The sequence below is a fragment of the Pinus tabuliformis genome, chromosome J (assembly GCF_031772625.1).
Source record: "Pinus tabuliformis cultivar Carrire ecotype Pingquan chromosome J, CPIR1, whole genome shotgun sequence".
Taxonomy (NCBI): domain Eukaryota; kingdom Viridiplantae; phylum Streptophyta; class Pinopsida; order Pinales; family Pinaceae; genus Pinus; species Pinus tabuliformis.
Window position 1 is genome coordinate 1,638,894,572 of NC_142295.1, and position 16,307 is coordinate 1,638,910,878.

Here is a 16,307-nt window from a genome sequence, read left to right on the forward strand (position 1 = left end):
CTAAGGATCAAACGAGGTTGGTATAAAGACGTCAGGGCTTGGTTAAACCATTGGGAGATCGACGAGAATGTTGCTTTGCAAAACATTAAAAATATTATTAATTCTAAGTTCAAAGAAAAAATGTGGTGTGAGAAAGATTTAGCAGCTAAAAGAAAATTAACATATTATAAGGAGGTCATTAACCCCACCCTAGAAGATCAAAAGTATCTCTCTCTTTTAACTAGCTCAAAGAAGAAAATTAATATAGCTAAGATTAGAACAAACTCTCATGAACTCCATATTGAAATGGGTCATTGGGCAGTTCCTAAAACACCATGGACAGAAAGGATCTGCCATCTTTGTGAGAATATGAACATCGAAGATGAAAATCACTTCCTCTTAGAGTGCCCCACGTACAACCACATTAGATCTCAGTTTCATAATCTTTGTTGCAGTACTGACCTTCCTCGCCTTTTACAATGTCAAAATTATAGTGAGCTCGCGAGGCTTCTCTCCAAGATTTTTGAGCATAAGAATAAAATTTTAAATCAAAATAAATAATTTGTCTTTTTAAGTCCGATAGACCAAAGTTTGGTTTGAGTGGACATTAACCATCATCCTCATCATCAATATAATTGTGCAATATTTATATTTTTTCACACATAAAATTTAAACATAATTATTTTAAATAAAAATATAACCCATGAAAAATAAAAATTATTATTGAATATATATCGTATTGCATCAAATAAATGATATAAATTCAATAGATACAAAGTATAATAAAATATTCTTTATTTCTGAAAACCGATATTTACGCAATTAAAGGACGATGGGGCTTCAATTTCAAATTAAAAGAAGATGATAGAGCGGTTCACCACTCACATTATATAAAAATCAAATAACTGCATCAATCATCTTCGCACAATGGTATTTTATTATAATATGATATATTATAATTATAAGGATTGAAGTACATATTTAAACCAACAACGTTAACATTTTTTTGAAACTGTATGCATGCAAGGGGAAAGCGGTGTTTTCCAAAAATTTTAATGGATTCTGACTCAAACAAATCTCACGGAATTGTCGTAAGGGTAACCTCGTAAATCGTTCACAGAAGCTAGATGCTATAAAATTTCACAATATGGGTAGGCTTCCATAAATTAAGAAGTCCGTTTTGACTGAAATTTTCACGTAGGGTGTCGTGGAGCTGATATGTGGGATAACTGATAAGAAAAACCAAAAATCCAGAGGCATTCTTCTAGAAGTTTGAAAGTTCCACGGCACGGGAAAATTGAATTTGATGCCCATCCGTTTGCTGGAAAATTGTGCTTTATTTACCAACCTCCTTGTTGTGTCAATTGGTTCGATCTGTGATTGCAAGGAGTGTTTTATTGGTTTGATTTGTGGTTGCAAAGAGGAGAGCGATCCATATGGAGATGGAGAGAGTGTTTCATATGAATGCTGGCCTTGGAGATTCCAGCTATGCCCAAAATTCGATTCTATTACAGGTTTGGAATTTCAATCAATCATTTTTTTGCTTCTACATCACTGGTAAGTATTTTCTAACGATTGATATTCACGACGCAATATTGCAGAGGAGTGGGTTAGAAATTGTAAAGCCTATTTTGGAGGAAACCATTTTATCAATGAACATGATTATGGAATGCAACACGTTTTGCGTTGCAGACCTTGGTTGTTCGTCGGGCCCCAATGCTCTCTTCACCGCCCAAAATATAACACAGGCCCTCAAAGCCAAATATAGTGCTGCGGGAATTCCTCTTCCGCAGTGTCAAGTATTCTTCAACGATCTTCCTACTTCAGATTTCAACTCACTCTTTAAAATTCTGCCTTCTCTTTCAGTAGATACTGATTATCGCAATGAAGAGGGAGTCGCGGACAGATCATATTTTGCAGCAGGTGTACCAGGTTCGTTCTACGGCAGGCTATTTCCAGATCAGACTCTCCATTATAAGTGATCAGAGGCGCACACTGCTCTCACACAACACGGAACTAACTATTGAACACAAGAACATGAGAACTTGCTTTCATTGATCAGATATTGATCCGATATATATACATGCTGGAGAAGTTTCTCGAGCAGGTTCAGTCGGTGGCTTGTTGGAGAAGCTTCCCTATTGTCAATGTATCCGCCGACTTCTAGAACAGCGGCTAGCTGATTTCTAGATACAACATTAAATGATTGGTGAATATCGCTATCTGGTTGTTGGAATTACTTATGGTTTCCAACACTCCCCCTTAATTCCAACTACATACAATAAACAAGACACTATACTCTTAATTGTCATGGCTAATGGTCTAAGTCTCAGCTAGGCTTACAACATAATTTGGGTTTTCTACAATGTTCATCTTATTTCTACATATTTCAAATTTAGCCTTTCCAAGAGGCTTGGTGAATTGGTGAATATGTCAGCCACATTTTCATTTGTATTACAATATGATAAGTCAATTTCATTTGATTGCAATTTTTCTCTTACAAAATGATGTTGTGTCTTAATGTGTTTTGTCCTTGCATGATATATAGGATTGTTTGCTAATTTGATAGTGCTTTGATTGTCACAACTGATTACTGTAGGTGCATTTTGTGTTTCCCCAACATCTTCAAGTATTCTCCTAAGCCATATTACTTCACAGGTAGCACTGCATAATGCTTTATATTCAGCTTCAGTGGATGACAATGAAACTGTTGGTTGTTTCTTACTGCTCCATGATATTGGACCTGAACCAATATTGAACATGTATCCAGTAGTGGATTTCCTATCATCTGGATTTCCAACCCAGTCAGAATCAGAATAACCTGCCAATTCAACATCAAATTCATCAGTATACATAATACCAAAATTAAGTGTTCCTTTCGAAGGACTTTCTTTGCTGCTTTCCAATGGCTTTCACAAGGCTTAGCCATGAACTGACTAAGTATGCTGACAGAATATGCTATATCTGGCCTGGTAGTGGTGAGATAGTTCAGACTTCCCACCAGTTGACGATACATAGTTCCATTCACCTCTTTGGTTCCATCATCACTGCACAATTTGACATTCTGTTCTAAAGGAGTAGATGTTGCCTTGCATTTAATCATATTGAATCTTTTAAGGATTTCCCTTGTATATTTGCTTTGTGTGATCAGCATCTTACCAGGCTCCCTCCAAACTTCAAGGCCTAAACAATAATGCAATTCACCAAGATCCTTCATCTCAAATACATGTGACAACTGATTTTTAATTTCTTCAATCAACTTGCATGCATTTCCTGTTATGATTAGATCATCAACATATACAGATATTAAAGCAACATTCTTGTCTTTATCTTCCTTGATGTATAAATTAGGATCATTCTTGCTTCTTATAAAACCTTTCTCATAAAAGAAAGAATCAATTTTCACATACCATAATCTTGGTGCTTGTTTCAAGCCATATAAAGCTTTCTTTAACCTGCAAACCAGATGCTCCTGTCCCTGTTTTACAAACCCTTCAGGTTGAACTAAATAAACTTCTTCTTTTAACTCACCATTCAAAAATGCAGATTTGACATCTAATTGGTGCATTTTCCAATTATATTTTGTAGCTAATGCAATCATAATTCTAATTGTGTTCATCTTAGCTACAGGTGCAAAGGTATCTTCATAATCAATTCCCTCCTTTTGTGAGTATCCTTTAGCAACCAATCTAGCTTTATGTTTATCAATACTTCCATCAGCAATTATGTTAATTCCCATGTGTCATTCTTCATTAGAGAGTTATATTCTTCATTCATTGCATTTCTCCATTCTTCATATTCTTTAGCTTCATCATAGCTTGAAGGTTCTACAACATTCATAACATGAGACATTAATGCATAATCTTTATATTTTACAGGTACCTAACTTTGACGTGATGATCTTCTTGGAGTTTTACTGCTTTCATCTTTCTTTTGGCTTTGTAGAGTCTCCTCTCCTCTCTTTGGAGTATCATGACTGCTTGATGCTCCTTGCTCTTGAGCTTGTACCTGTTCTTGTGCTTGTTCATGTTCTTGTTCAACACTTGTGTCTAATTTGACATAGTCATCAATATCATGCCATATACTAGTTTTATTTATTTTATCACCTTCATTTGTATTCTCATGAAACACCACATCCCTACTTGCAAGCAGTCTATGAGTACTGGGATCAAACAACTTGTATGCTTTCTGATTATCACAATAACCAATAAATATGCACTTAATTGACTTTGCATCAAGTTTTCTTCTTTCATCTTTTGGAATGTGAGCAAATGCCTTGCAACCAAAAACTCTTAAATGACTCACTTTTGGTTTGTATCCATAAAATGCTTCAAAAGGTGTTTTAAGCTCTAAACTTTTGGTTGGACTTCTATTTTTCAAATAAACAGCAGTATTAATGGCTTCAGCCCAAAAAACATTAGAGATATTTTTACCTTGAAGCATACTACGTGCACATTCAACTAGTGTTCTGTTTTTCCTCTCAGCAACTCCATTTTGCTGAGGTGTATGTGGCACTGTAAATTGTTGTTGAATCCCATTGCTTTTACAATATTGATTAAATTCTCTTGATTTGAATTCTCCCCCTTGATCAGATCTCAAGATTTTGATATAATTACCAGTTTGTTTTTCTACCATATTCTTAAATTCTTTAAAATACTCAAAAACATCACTCTTCTTTCTTATGAAATAAACCCATGTATATCTAGATCTATCATCCACAAAAATAAGAAAATACCATGCTCCACCAATAGATCTAGTTTGCATAGGTCCACATACATCAGTATGAATTAATTCAAGTATTTCCCTTTGCCTTTTTTCTTTATGTATAGGAAATTCCTCCCTATGTTGCTTGCCAAGTACACATGCTTCACATTCAATATGATCATTTTTCAAGACAGGAAGACCTTCAACCATAGTGTTCTTTTGAAGTAGCATTAAATCTTTGTGATTTAGATGTCCATACCTTTGATGCCATAAATCTACTGTTGATATTGCTGTAGATGCCAATGCTTGATGACTTTTCCTAGTCACATCCAGCTTATACAAGCTTCCAACTCTAGTTCCTGTGGCAATAACCTTGTATTTATCTTGAATGTCTTTTACTACACACTGTGATTTAACAAATTCCACCTTCAAATCTTGGTCAGTAATAGTAGAAACAGAAATTAAATTCTTTTTGATATCAGGGACATACATCACATTATGAATCTGTTTCTCTTGTCCATTAGGCAAATTCACACCTATTACTCCATAACCTTGAACATTAAGTGATCTGTTATCTCCTAAGCAAACATATGTTCCATCAATATTTTCATGATATTCATCAAACCACTCCTTATTACAAGACATATGGAGTGATGCACCAGAATCAATGAACCAAGCATTCTTATCATCATTTTCCACAGACAATGCAGCATCAGAAACAAACAATTTAAGATTTTTAAATCCATCATTGATATCTTTGTCCACAAAATTTCCATTATGCCTTCTGTTTCTTTGCCTAGACTCATTATATTTCCTTTTATAGCAATCTTTAGAATGATGCCCAGGTTTGCCACAATAATAACACTCATCATTCTTCTTTGGAAATTTAGACTGTATCATACCTTTTTGCTTTGCTTGAAACTTGCCTCCTTTGTTCTTGTCCCATGGTTTGCCTCTGTATGGATATTTGCCCTTGGCCACCAATGCCAAATCTGAACTGCTAGAGCCCAAATTAAAGTTCTTCATCCTCTCCTCTTCTTGTAGAAGAATTCCTGTCAATTCATCAAATGAAGGGGGTTTCTCTCTAGCTGCAAGACTTGAAACAAAAATTTGATAATCTTGCACTAAGCCATTTAATATGATGGTGACTAAGTCAGTATTAGACACCTTTTCACCAATATCTCCTAACTTATCACTTAAATCTTTGACACGAGATATAAAATTGATTATATTTTCATTTGCTTCCATTTTTAGAGATAAAAGCTTAGTCTTCAAAAACAAGATTCGGTTTGTATTTGTTGTCTCATACAAACCCTTCAACATATCGCATGTTTCTTTTGATGTCTTGCAATCTCTGATGTGAGGAATAATCTTCTCCTTTACGGACATACGCAGCAGCACCTTTGCTTTTGTCTCCCTTCTCTCCCAATCTAGAATAGAACCTGCAACAGTGGGTTTGGGCTCATCCCCACTCACAATGGGCCACAAATTATTTCCTTCTAAAATAGTCATTAACTTAAATTTCCAGTTCACATAATTTTCTCCATCAAGTTTGGTGGATTCATTCATATAATTATCAAGCAACAAATTTGCCATGATGAGAAGCTTTCTCCAATCACCAAAATGCCACCAAATCTAAATTTAAATATACCAAATTTCACTAAATCTTAGAAGACTTTCACCACATTAAACACATACTAAATACCTTATCACTCCATTAAAAAATAAACACCCTTTTTATGCTTCAATAAAATAAAATAATGGCTTTACTACAACAAGCCTTACAGTTGTTTCTATTCAACCATTAGCATACAAGAATATAGAAATCAACATAAATTCCCTTCAATCAAGCACTTGTTCTGCATACACCATGCCAAAAAAACGCGTTGCTGCCGGTCTGCTACACCCTGACATGCCACAGGTCTGCTTCAGCCACACCTCAACGTGCTTCACTCACGGCTCAGTCGCCCTCGCTCACGGCTCACACAGCGCTCGTCCACGCAGCAATACACAGCTTCACAGCTACTCTGCTCCTCCACGCCTCTTCCAACAGCAATCGATCTCAGAATTCGTAGCAGACTCGTCCACACTTCGCCAGGCTCGGCTTGCCCAACGGTCCAAGGCTCCCACCTCCGCGCTTTCCAACAACAAGTTCACCTTCAAAATGTGTTTCTGTCTCTACACTTTTTCGGCTCTTGAATCAATGCATTCTACACATAGAACTCACACACATATCAGCTTATTTCTTCACATTGAACAGGCTCATACACACATGCACAGGCTTTAGCATGCACACACTGGTTCTACCATACTCATATCTCCCCACAGTCTCGCACTTCACTCAGATCTCCACAGGCATCACGCTGCTCTACGCTCTCTTGCAAAAACTGACTTTTGCAGGCAGCACACCAATGCTCCTCAAGCCAATGCCTTACGGCCCTCAACTCTCAAAACTCTGGCTCTAATACCATATAAGTGATCAGAGGCGCACACTGCTCTCACACAACACAGAACTAACTATTGAACACAAGAACATGAGAATTTGCTTTCATTGATCAGATATATATACATGCTGGAGAAGTTTCTGGAGCAGGTTCAGTCGGTGGCTTGTTGGAGAAGCTTTCCTGTTGTCAATGTATCCGCCGACTTCTAGAACAGTGGCTAGCTGATTTCTAGATACAACATTAAATGATTGTTGAATATCACTATCTGGTTGTTGGAATTACTTATGGTTTCCAACATCCATTTCATTCATTCTTCGTTTGGGCTTCACTGGCTTTCCCAGGTATGTTTTCACATATATATAATTTACTAGAATAAGTATAACTTAGTCTGGAGTCTCAGGTTAGTTTTCGTCTATATGATCAGGCTCCCGCTGAGATTTTGGAGAAAAATTCAGCGACATGGAACAAGGGAAAAATATTCTGCGAAGGAGGATCTCGGGCAGTCGGGGAAGCGTATTTTCTTCAATTTTAGAAGGATTTTAACACGTTTCTCAGAGCCCGTGCAGAGGAGATGGTTGCCGGGGGCCGGATGTTTTTGCTGTTAATGGGTCGAACATCTCACAATCCAACCGATCAGGGTTACGTCGCTTTCAACTGGGAATCATTAGAAACCAGTTTGAATGATTTGGTAAATCAGGTATAATATTGCTTTTTCCTTCAGTTGGAATTGGTAATGGGTCAAAAAATAGTTATAATTTTTGAGGTTTCATTGATGTAGGGTTTGATCGAGGAGGAGAAGGTGGACCCGTTCAACATACCCATGTATTGTACATGTCCAGGGGAAGTGAGCAATGAAATAGCGAAAGAGGGTTCATTCGAAATACAGCGATTGCAGCTTTTGAGACGATCAGACAATATTCCGAAAGAGGAAATGGAAGCCATTGCAGGCTCAGCCTCTGCAAAGGATGCATTTGGTCAAAAACTGTCCAAGCAATTCAGAGCAGTGTTGGAAAGCCTGATGAAACACCATTTTGGAGAAGAAATAATGGATGCGTTATTCGAGAAATATGGAGAAATAATGGGGAGGAGATTGAGCGAACGCATCCAATATGGAAAGAGGGGAGGACATCTGGTTATAGTCCTCCAGCGTAAAGGAAAGCTTTAATCATGTTGAAAAAATAAAGGTGGACTCTATGAATTTGTCCGTATTTTGTGGCCAATTTGTTGAGTCTTTGGATTTTTTCATTCCTACCTGTTTGAAACAGATCCCTGATGAGTCATAAGCTGAGATATTTGTATGTTTAGTTCTTTTTAATAAAATTTTATGTCTCTTACATTCTTCTGTATACAAGTTATTTATATCTATATTTTAAGAATAATACTTTTGTAAAAATACAAGTCTAACATAATACATTAAAACTTAATATGTTTATAAAGTTTAAATTAATTAGGTTTAGTTTTTATTAAATTTCAAATATATACCAGTTATTTTTATATATAAATTTTAAATCAGCTAAGTTTAGTTTTTATTAAATTTCAAATATATACAAGTTATATATATATATTTTGTATAATACTTCTGTAAAAATATAAATCTAATATAATACTTTATAATTTAATATGTTTATAAAATTTACTCTATAATTTAGTATGTTTATAAAGTTTAAATTAGTTAGGTTTAGTTTTTATTAAATTTCAAGTTTGAATCTTATAAGAAAAGTTGAACATGAAAATTAAAAATAAATTAAATTATGTAAAAGATTTATATATAAATTAATAGGGTAATAAATATCTATAAACATTTTTTATAATAAATATCATCATAATTTTAATTTATCTCACTATATTATAAATTTTTAATATATATAGACTTTGTTACAATATCATTAACTATTAAATATATTTTAATAAATTTAATATTAAAAATTAATTTTATTTATAATAACTAATATTACAATTTTAACATTTAAAATTTATTTAAATATATTTTTATTTATAATAATTAATATTACGATTTTAACCATTAAAATTGATTAAAATTATTTTTATTTATGATAATTAATATTACGGATTTAACATTTAAATTTATAATTAAAAATATTTCGTAAATTTATTAAAAAGCTCATTACGCTGTCAAAGAAAACATCACGAGAACAATGATGAAAACCGATGAGAGATTGGATGAGGTCAACAACCCCTCAAAACATCGTGAGCTCTAGCAAAAGTGAAAGAGAATGATCAAAAGAAATCAATATTTTGTAATATGATCCAACGATAACGCTTAGATCATTAGATCGGAGCATTGGCAAACCACCCCTAAAATAAAGTAGGTGGTTTGAAAAAAAATGTGAAACTGGGATTATGTAGGCTTTCCGCGAGCGTTACGTAATATGATCCAAAAATGTTGCATTATACATTTATATATTTATTTTGGAGAGGATACATTTATATATTTATTTTGGAGAGGATATGGATTTGTTAAGAAAAATGGTTTAATTATTTTTTTCCCAGTGGGTTTATAATAAAAATGCATTGGGTTTAATATACATTTATATTTATATATCTATTTTGGAGAGGATATGGATTTGTTAAAAAACTGGTTTAATTATTTTTTTTTCAAGGTGGCTTTATAATAAAAATGTATTGTGTTTAATGTATCATAAAATGTATTGTGTTTAATGTTTTAAATTAGATTGATTTTAATTTAGGGTTTGTTTTAATGTTAGATGAAAAAATGATTTATTTATGAAATGCTTTCACCAAAATTATTTTAGATGATTGAGTTTCCACATTTTATATGATTACCTTTATCCCTCACAATTGGCTTATAACCTCAACTTTTTTTTATGATATTTGAACTTGAGACTCCACGGGGAATAATCTCACACAAACCAAAATAGTGTATGTCTCAATGGTTATCACGGGCTAAATTTGACAGGTATGTACTTGTATTTTGTCTTTCTAACCGTCAAAATTGGCAAATTTATAATATGCTAACATCCACTTAATTTTTAAAACCGTTAATTTGATGAGTGAGATAAAAATTTACATGTGTTTGTGTGAGAGAGAAGGAGCCATCCATTTTTATATGTATGTGTACATGATAGAGAGAAATATATCTATTACATATATATTTATAATACTATATCTTAGCTATAAGTAATTCCAAATTGGATTGGAGAAAATAACAAAAGTTATGCACAACATGAAACTCTAAGATAAGCACATATTGCATGGTGTTCATAGAATCTAAGATAAACATAATCTATGCACACACCACCCCTTCTATTGGTCACCACCCCTTTTATGGATCTTTGAGCATGCTAGAAAAAGCTTTTCTTGTGTCCTAACTCACACCATGTAATCCCACAACATGTGCCTTGAACCCAAAGGTTGAGACTCACATGCCCACCCATGGAAAATATGTAACCTATATAAAAGAACTATGTAGATAGAGTAATTAGATTTAAGGGTCTTTTAGTTGTTCAATAAAAATAATTAAAATTAACAAAAAAATTTGTTTGATTTTGAAGGTTTTCATGTAGTTTGTTGAGCTTTAGTATGCTCATGACACATCTTATTTTTTGTAAAATAGATCTATGTTATAGATGTAAATGAAAATCTCAAATGGACAATTATCATGCCTTCTATGCATTCAATAAATTCATAATTGAATCTAAACATGACGAGGTTTACACCTTTTAAATCTTAGGATGTCTCCTAAAAAAATTCCTCCTCCTTAAAAAATCATGGATTTCTTCAAAACCCATACCCTATATATTATTATTGCTTGAAACAATCAAATCCTCCCAAATCCCTATTTAGAAGTAATGGTGAAATCAATTTTGTTTTATTATTCACAAGGTCCTATTTTAATCCAACTCATCACGTTCATAACAATTTCTTCTTTTTAAAATACATTATAGCTAATGGCTTTTAACAGGCTAATTGTGAATAATTTAACACAACTTGCAAAATCTCTAAAATTACATACACAATGGCTACATAATTTTCCTAAATCATTGGTTAATTTTGCAATAACTAACATGATTTAATATTTGTTCTTTAATACATATTTCATTTTCTGGGTCATACTAAAATTGATATTCTATGATAAAACATAAACCTTACATAAAACTTTAAAATTAAATGATAGGCATATAAACGTAGTGTGAAGGGTAGTTTGAAGAAAAAACCTATCATACAAAATTTACTTTACCGATAAAAATGCTCATCAAACTTATACCCATAATTATAATATTAAATATAAAAATAATAAATATTATTTTTAAATAATATTTATAATAATAATATTATTATTATTATTATTTTCAAATAATATTACTATATTTATATTTATATTGAAAATAGTTTCTCCAATATAAGTTTTTTTATTTAAAAAACATGTGAATAATAAAAGATTTAATATTTACTTCAAATCAACTTTGTTGTTATAAAAGAAAGAATGAAATTTGAAAATTGTTTCCAAAATCGAATTTTTTTCTAATAAAAATTGTGAATGGAAAAGATTTAAAAATTTTCAAAAATGCTTTGTTGCAAAAGAAATAAGAATCATATTAAACTATAAACATAACATAAATCATATTTTTGTTATTGTTTTATATTTTCCTTTATAGTATTAAATATTTTTAATTGTTACTAAGGGTTGAAGCTTTATATTTAAAGTGGCAACCACTCGCTTTCTTTGAGCATTCATTTTGTCAAGTTTTCAATGGATGGATATAAAAATATGATATAGAATAAACTTTTAATTTGGACAATAAATAAAATTAATAGTACACAAGAATCAACATACTAGTTGTAAATTAATCTATTAACTTATGGTAACAACATATATTATATTTAGGGAAGCAATGCACTAGTCATGTAATGCTTCATACAAGTGCAAAAATATTCAACTAAATACATTTTAGTTAAATTGTTTGTTAAGAAGATATGTATTTTTTTTTGTATATTAATATTTATGGTACCACTTGATTCCATTCAAATGCATTTTTAAGAAAAATTTCCACAGCATTCATATTATTGAGATGAAAATCAAAATGTTACACATGATTATCTATAAAGAGCTTTAATTATCATAAAAATGGAATAGTTTCACACTCAACTTGTGTGCTCTAAATATGTTTAGTAGGAACTTGTGATCTATTATTGAAATTAACATTGAAGAAATTATGTTAGAAACTAGGGTTAATAAAAACAATGAACTTTTCATTATAAATACATTCAAGAACCTGCAATATGCAGTTGTCATGTTGTCACTTGAAAATAAATTTGTATTGTTTTTCTTATCCTTGTTATGAACACGAGCACATGTATTTAAAAGCAATATTTCATATTTGTCATCTGAAAGGTCCTTCATTTTTCTAAAGCTAATTCAATTCCATCATTTTTTTCATGTCACCTTTTAAATTCATCCACGACTAAAAAGATCCAAAAGTTTACACATGATCACTTCATATTTTTTTTTGTATTCTTTAATACTAGGATCATTATCTCTTCCATAAAATAACATCTTAACAAAAATAGAATTATGGTTTTAATGATAACCACTTACTTTTCAATAGAGTGCTTTGAGGCAACTAGATGGAAAGGGGCATAATATCGTATATACTCAACTGATTTTCTATATGACCTCGATTATGAAATGTCACACTCACTTTACAACTAATGGTAGTATTTTGATGGAAATCTAATTTATCCCCTGAAATATATTTGATATACAAATTCTACAACTATTTTTGGAAAATACTTTATATAGATAATTTTAAATCAATTATATCTCCACATTTCAGACCTCCTTGATGCAGAACATCTTAAACTTGAAATTGGAAAAAAATTGGAATGCGGAAGGAATTAGATTCTTTTATTTTATTAGTAAATTAGCTTTGTTTTAGTTTAAAGATTAGAAAGTTTGGATATGAATGATGTTAAAAAAAATAGGAAATCTTATTCGGTTATATGGAAGTAGTTTTGTATTAAGTTTAGTAAAATAGACTAGATTTGTGGGAGGAATAATATGAAGAAAGCTAAGACTTTGTGGAAAAAAGCATGGAGCTTAGATTCATTTTTGGAAAATTCAAACTCATCCAAATTTTAGTAATGATAGAAGAAGAATTATATATTTTTATCTATGAATGTATATATCCAGTTTTTGCAATTCGGAAAAAAATAAAGAATATATATGTTAGAAATTTGTTGGAGATTTTGTGAATTGAAAATGTATTTTGAAAGTGAGAATGAGTTAGTGTTTCTTGCACACTCCATCCATTAATATTGTTGCAGGTTAGGAAGGATCTAGAATCAATTATTGATATTAGAGATATGACACATAGAAAAAAAAGTGTGAAATGACATTGCACGCTCAGTGGAGAAGACGAGGTCAAAAGGGATGACTAATAGATGATGCTGGAGATAAGGAGGACATGGGACATGTCCAAGATATGCTAGAAGCCTTAGAGATGAACATGCAAAGAGATCCATAGACTGGAGACATTAGTGTATCTGAGGAAGAGTCTCCAGCAGAAGATGAAGAACATATTAGAGAGCCTGCAAAAAATTAAATTGACGAGGTTAATAATTGGGGGACATTTCGAGGCCTAAAACGGATATACCTACCTACATCGGTAGCTTGGAACAAGAATAAATAATATATTGGATCAATGCTTTAGATAAGAATTTTGAGTGCGAGGAGGTAGATGATAACAAACAAGTGAAGTTTGTTGTTACTAGATTGAAAGGAAACACAACTCTTTGGTGGGATGAAGTCCAAGAAAAAAGAGAAGAAATAACAAAGCTAAGATCAAAAGCTGGAGCAGAATGGTCGCAAAGATGAAATGTGATTTTTTCCCAACTATTACCGGTTGTATTTATTTAGGAAAATGCAAAACTTGAAACAAATGTCATTGATTGTCAAAGAGTATACTAAAGAATTTTACAAGGTAAATATTAGAGCATGATACATTGAAGAAACACTTGAAAAGGTTTCTAGGTATATCAATGGGTTGTAGTTCGAGATTGAAGATGAGTTTAGCCTATTTTCACCTAGAACTATAGAATATTCTTACCAATTCACCTTGAAAGCAGAGGAAATTGGCTAGAAAGTAATGCTAATGGAATAGAGGGAGGAATCATGTAAGGGGAAGAGGAAAAACCAACTACTGGGAGAAAACTCAGCCTCCAAAGGAAGGCGAATGTAGTTCAAGCAGTCATCCATCAGGAGGAGGTGAATAAAGAAGAAGAATGCCTTTCTCCATAAGACTTGCTCAAGGAAGCGGCTAGCAAGTTCAGTAATAAAAATGTGGGAAATTGGGACATATGTCATGAGATTCTCACGAAATAACCCTATAAGCCAAAGAGGAGAAACTATAGGGGAAGCACAAGAATAAAATGTAGCTGTTGTTATGAATGAAGAAATGCCATAGCTAAGAGAATCATTATTGATTAAAAGAATATTTATTAAGTCTGAAAAGGAAGTTAAGGAACTAGCACAAAGAAAAAAATTATTTAGAACCACATGCAAATCAAGATGCACATGTTGCAAAGAAGTGATTGACAGTGGTAGCACAGATAACTCGGTCTCCACAGAAATGGTAGAGAAGTTGGGGATACAGGGAATAGCACATCCCACACCTTACAAGGTGTCTTGGCTACAAAAAGGCCATCAAATATTGGTGAATGAGTAGTCTAAAGTAGAGTTCCAAATTAGTAATTATAGGGATGAGGTATTATGTGATATAATGTCAATGGATGTATGCCATGTGTTTTTGGGAAGGCCATGGAAGTATGACATGGAATCCATTCATGATGCTAGGAAGAACACATACATTCTTAAGAAAATGGACAAAACCATATGCTAGCACCTTTGGAGGATAAGGATCCACAAGAGGAAGCTAGTCCTAGTGTGCTACTTATGGATGGGAAGGAATTGTTGCAAGAGCTCAAAACGAAAGAAGAAATTCATTTTTCTTTGATTGGTATGCCCAAAATAATTCTTAACAACACATGTTTATATGAGTTACCTGAAGAAGTGAAGTTTATGTTGGATGACTTTGCAGATATAGTTGTTGATGATTTTCCAAATAAGTTTCCTCATTTTAGAAGCATTAGTTATCATATAGATCTAATTCTTGGGGCAGGTATTCTGAATAAAGAAATATACGACATGACTCCACAAGAATATAAAGAGATAAATAAACAGGTGCAGGCATTATGTGACAAAGGATTAATAAAGGAGAGATTAAGTCCATGTGTTGTCCCCACCATGCTTATCCTAAAGAAATATGGTTGATGGAGAATGTATAGTGATTCAAGGGCCATCAATAAAATTACAATCAAGTATAGATTTCCACTTCCTCGCATTGAAGATCTGTTGATTATTTTAGTGGTGCTAGGTATTTTTCTAAAATTGATGTGAAGAGTGGTTGTAATCATATTAGAATTAGAGAGGGACATGAATGGAAAACAAATTTCAAAACAAGCGATGGGTTGTATGAGTGGTTGGTAATGTATTTTGGCCTTACGAAAGCACCTAACAAGTTTATGAGATTAATGAATGAAGTCTCAAAAGAATTTTTAGGTAAATTTGTTATTGTTTATTTGGATGACATTTTTGTTTATAAACAAACAAAAGAAAAGCATCTCAAGAATATCAAATTAGCTTTGAGCACCTTATGGCAAGAGAATTTGTTAATAAATTTAAATAAATGTAGCTTCATCAAGAATGAGCTAGTATACCTGGGATTTGTGATTTCAAAAGAAGGATTTAAGATGGATCTAGATAAAGTGAAGGAAATCATTAACTAGTGTATTCCAAGGAATGTGTTTTTGGTAAGAAGCTTTCATGGTCTTGCAAGACGCTACTGAAAGTTTGTAAACCATTTCAATAATTTGTGTGCACCCATTCTTGAGACAATTAAGGAGAATAAGAAACCATTTTTTTGCTAATGCAAGAGTCGGACCTTCCAATTCATTAATCATAAAATAAAGTACATAAAATACATCAATTCTTGCATGGTCGTTGACTATGGAGATGTCCCATCAAAACTACTTCCTACCCCCTACCTCCAAACTCTACATTTCTCAAAAGAAAAATCCATGAGTTTGGACTCGGACCCGAAAAGAACAAATAGTTGTCTACATATAAAGGTAACACATTCA

At 32.6% G+C, this 16,307-nt stretch overlaps 1 pseudogene; it reads left to right on the forward strand.

Annotated features, from left to right (window-relative positions):
* Window positions 1-1,376: 1,376 nt before the first annotated feature.
* LOC149233799 (putative jasmonic acid carboxyl methyltransferase 1) lies at window positions 1,377-8,292 on the forward strand (annotated as a pseudogene).
* The last annotated feature ends 8,015 nt before the right edge of the window (window positions 8,293-16,307 follow it).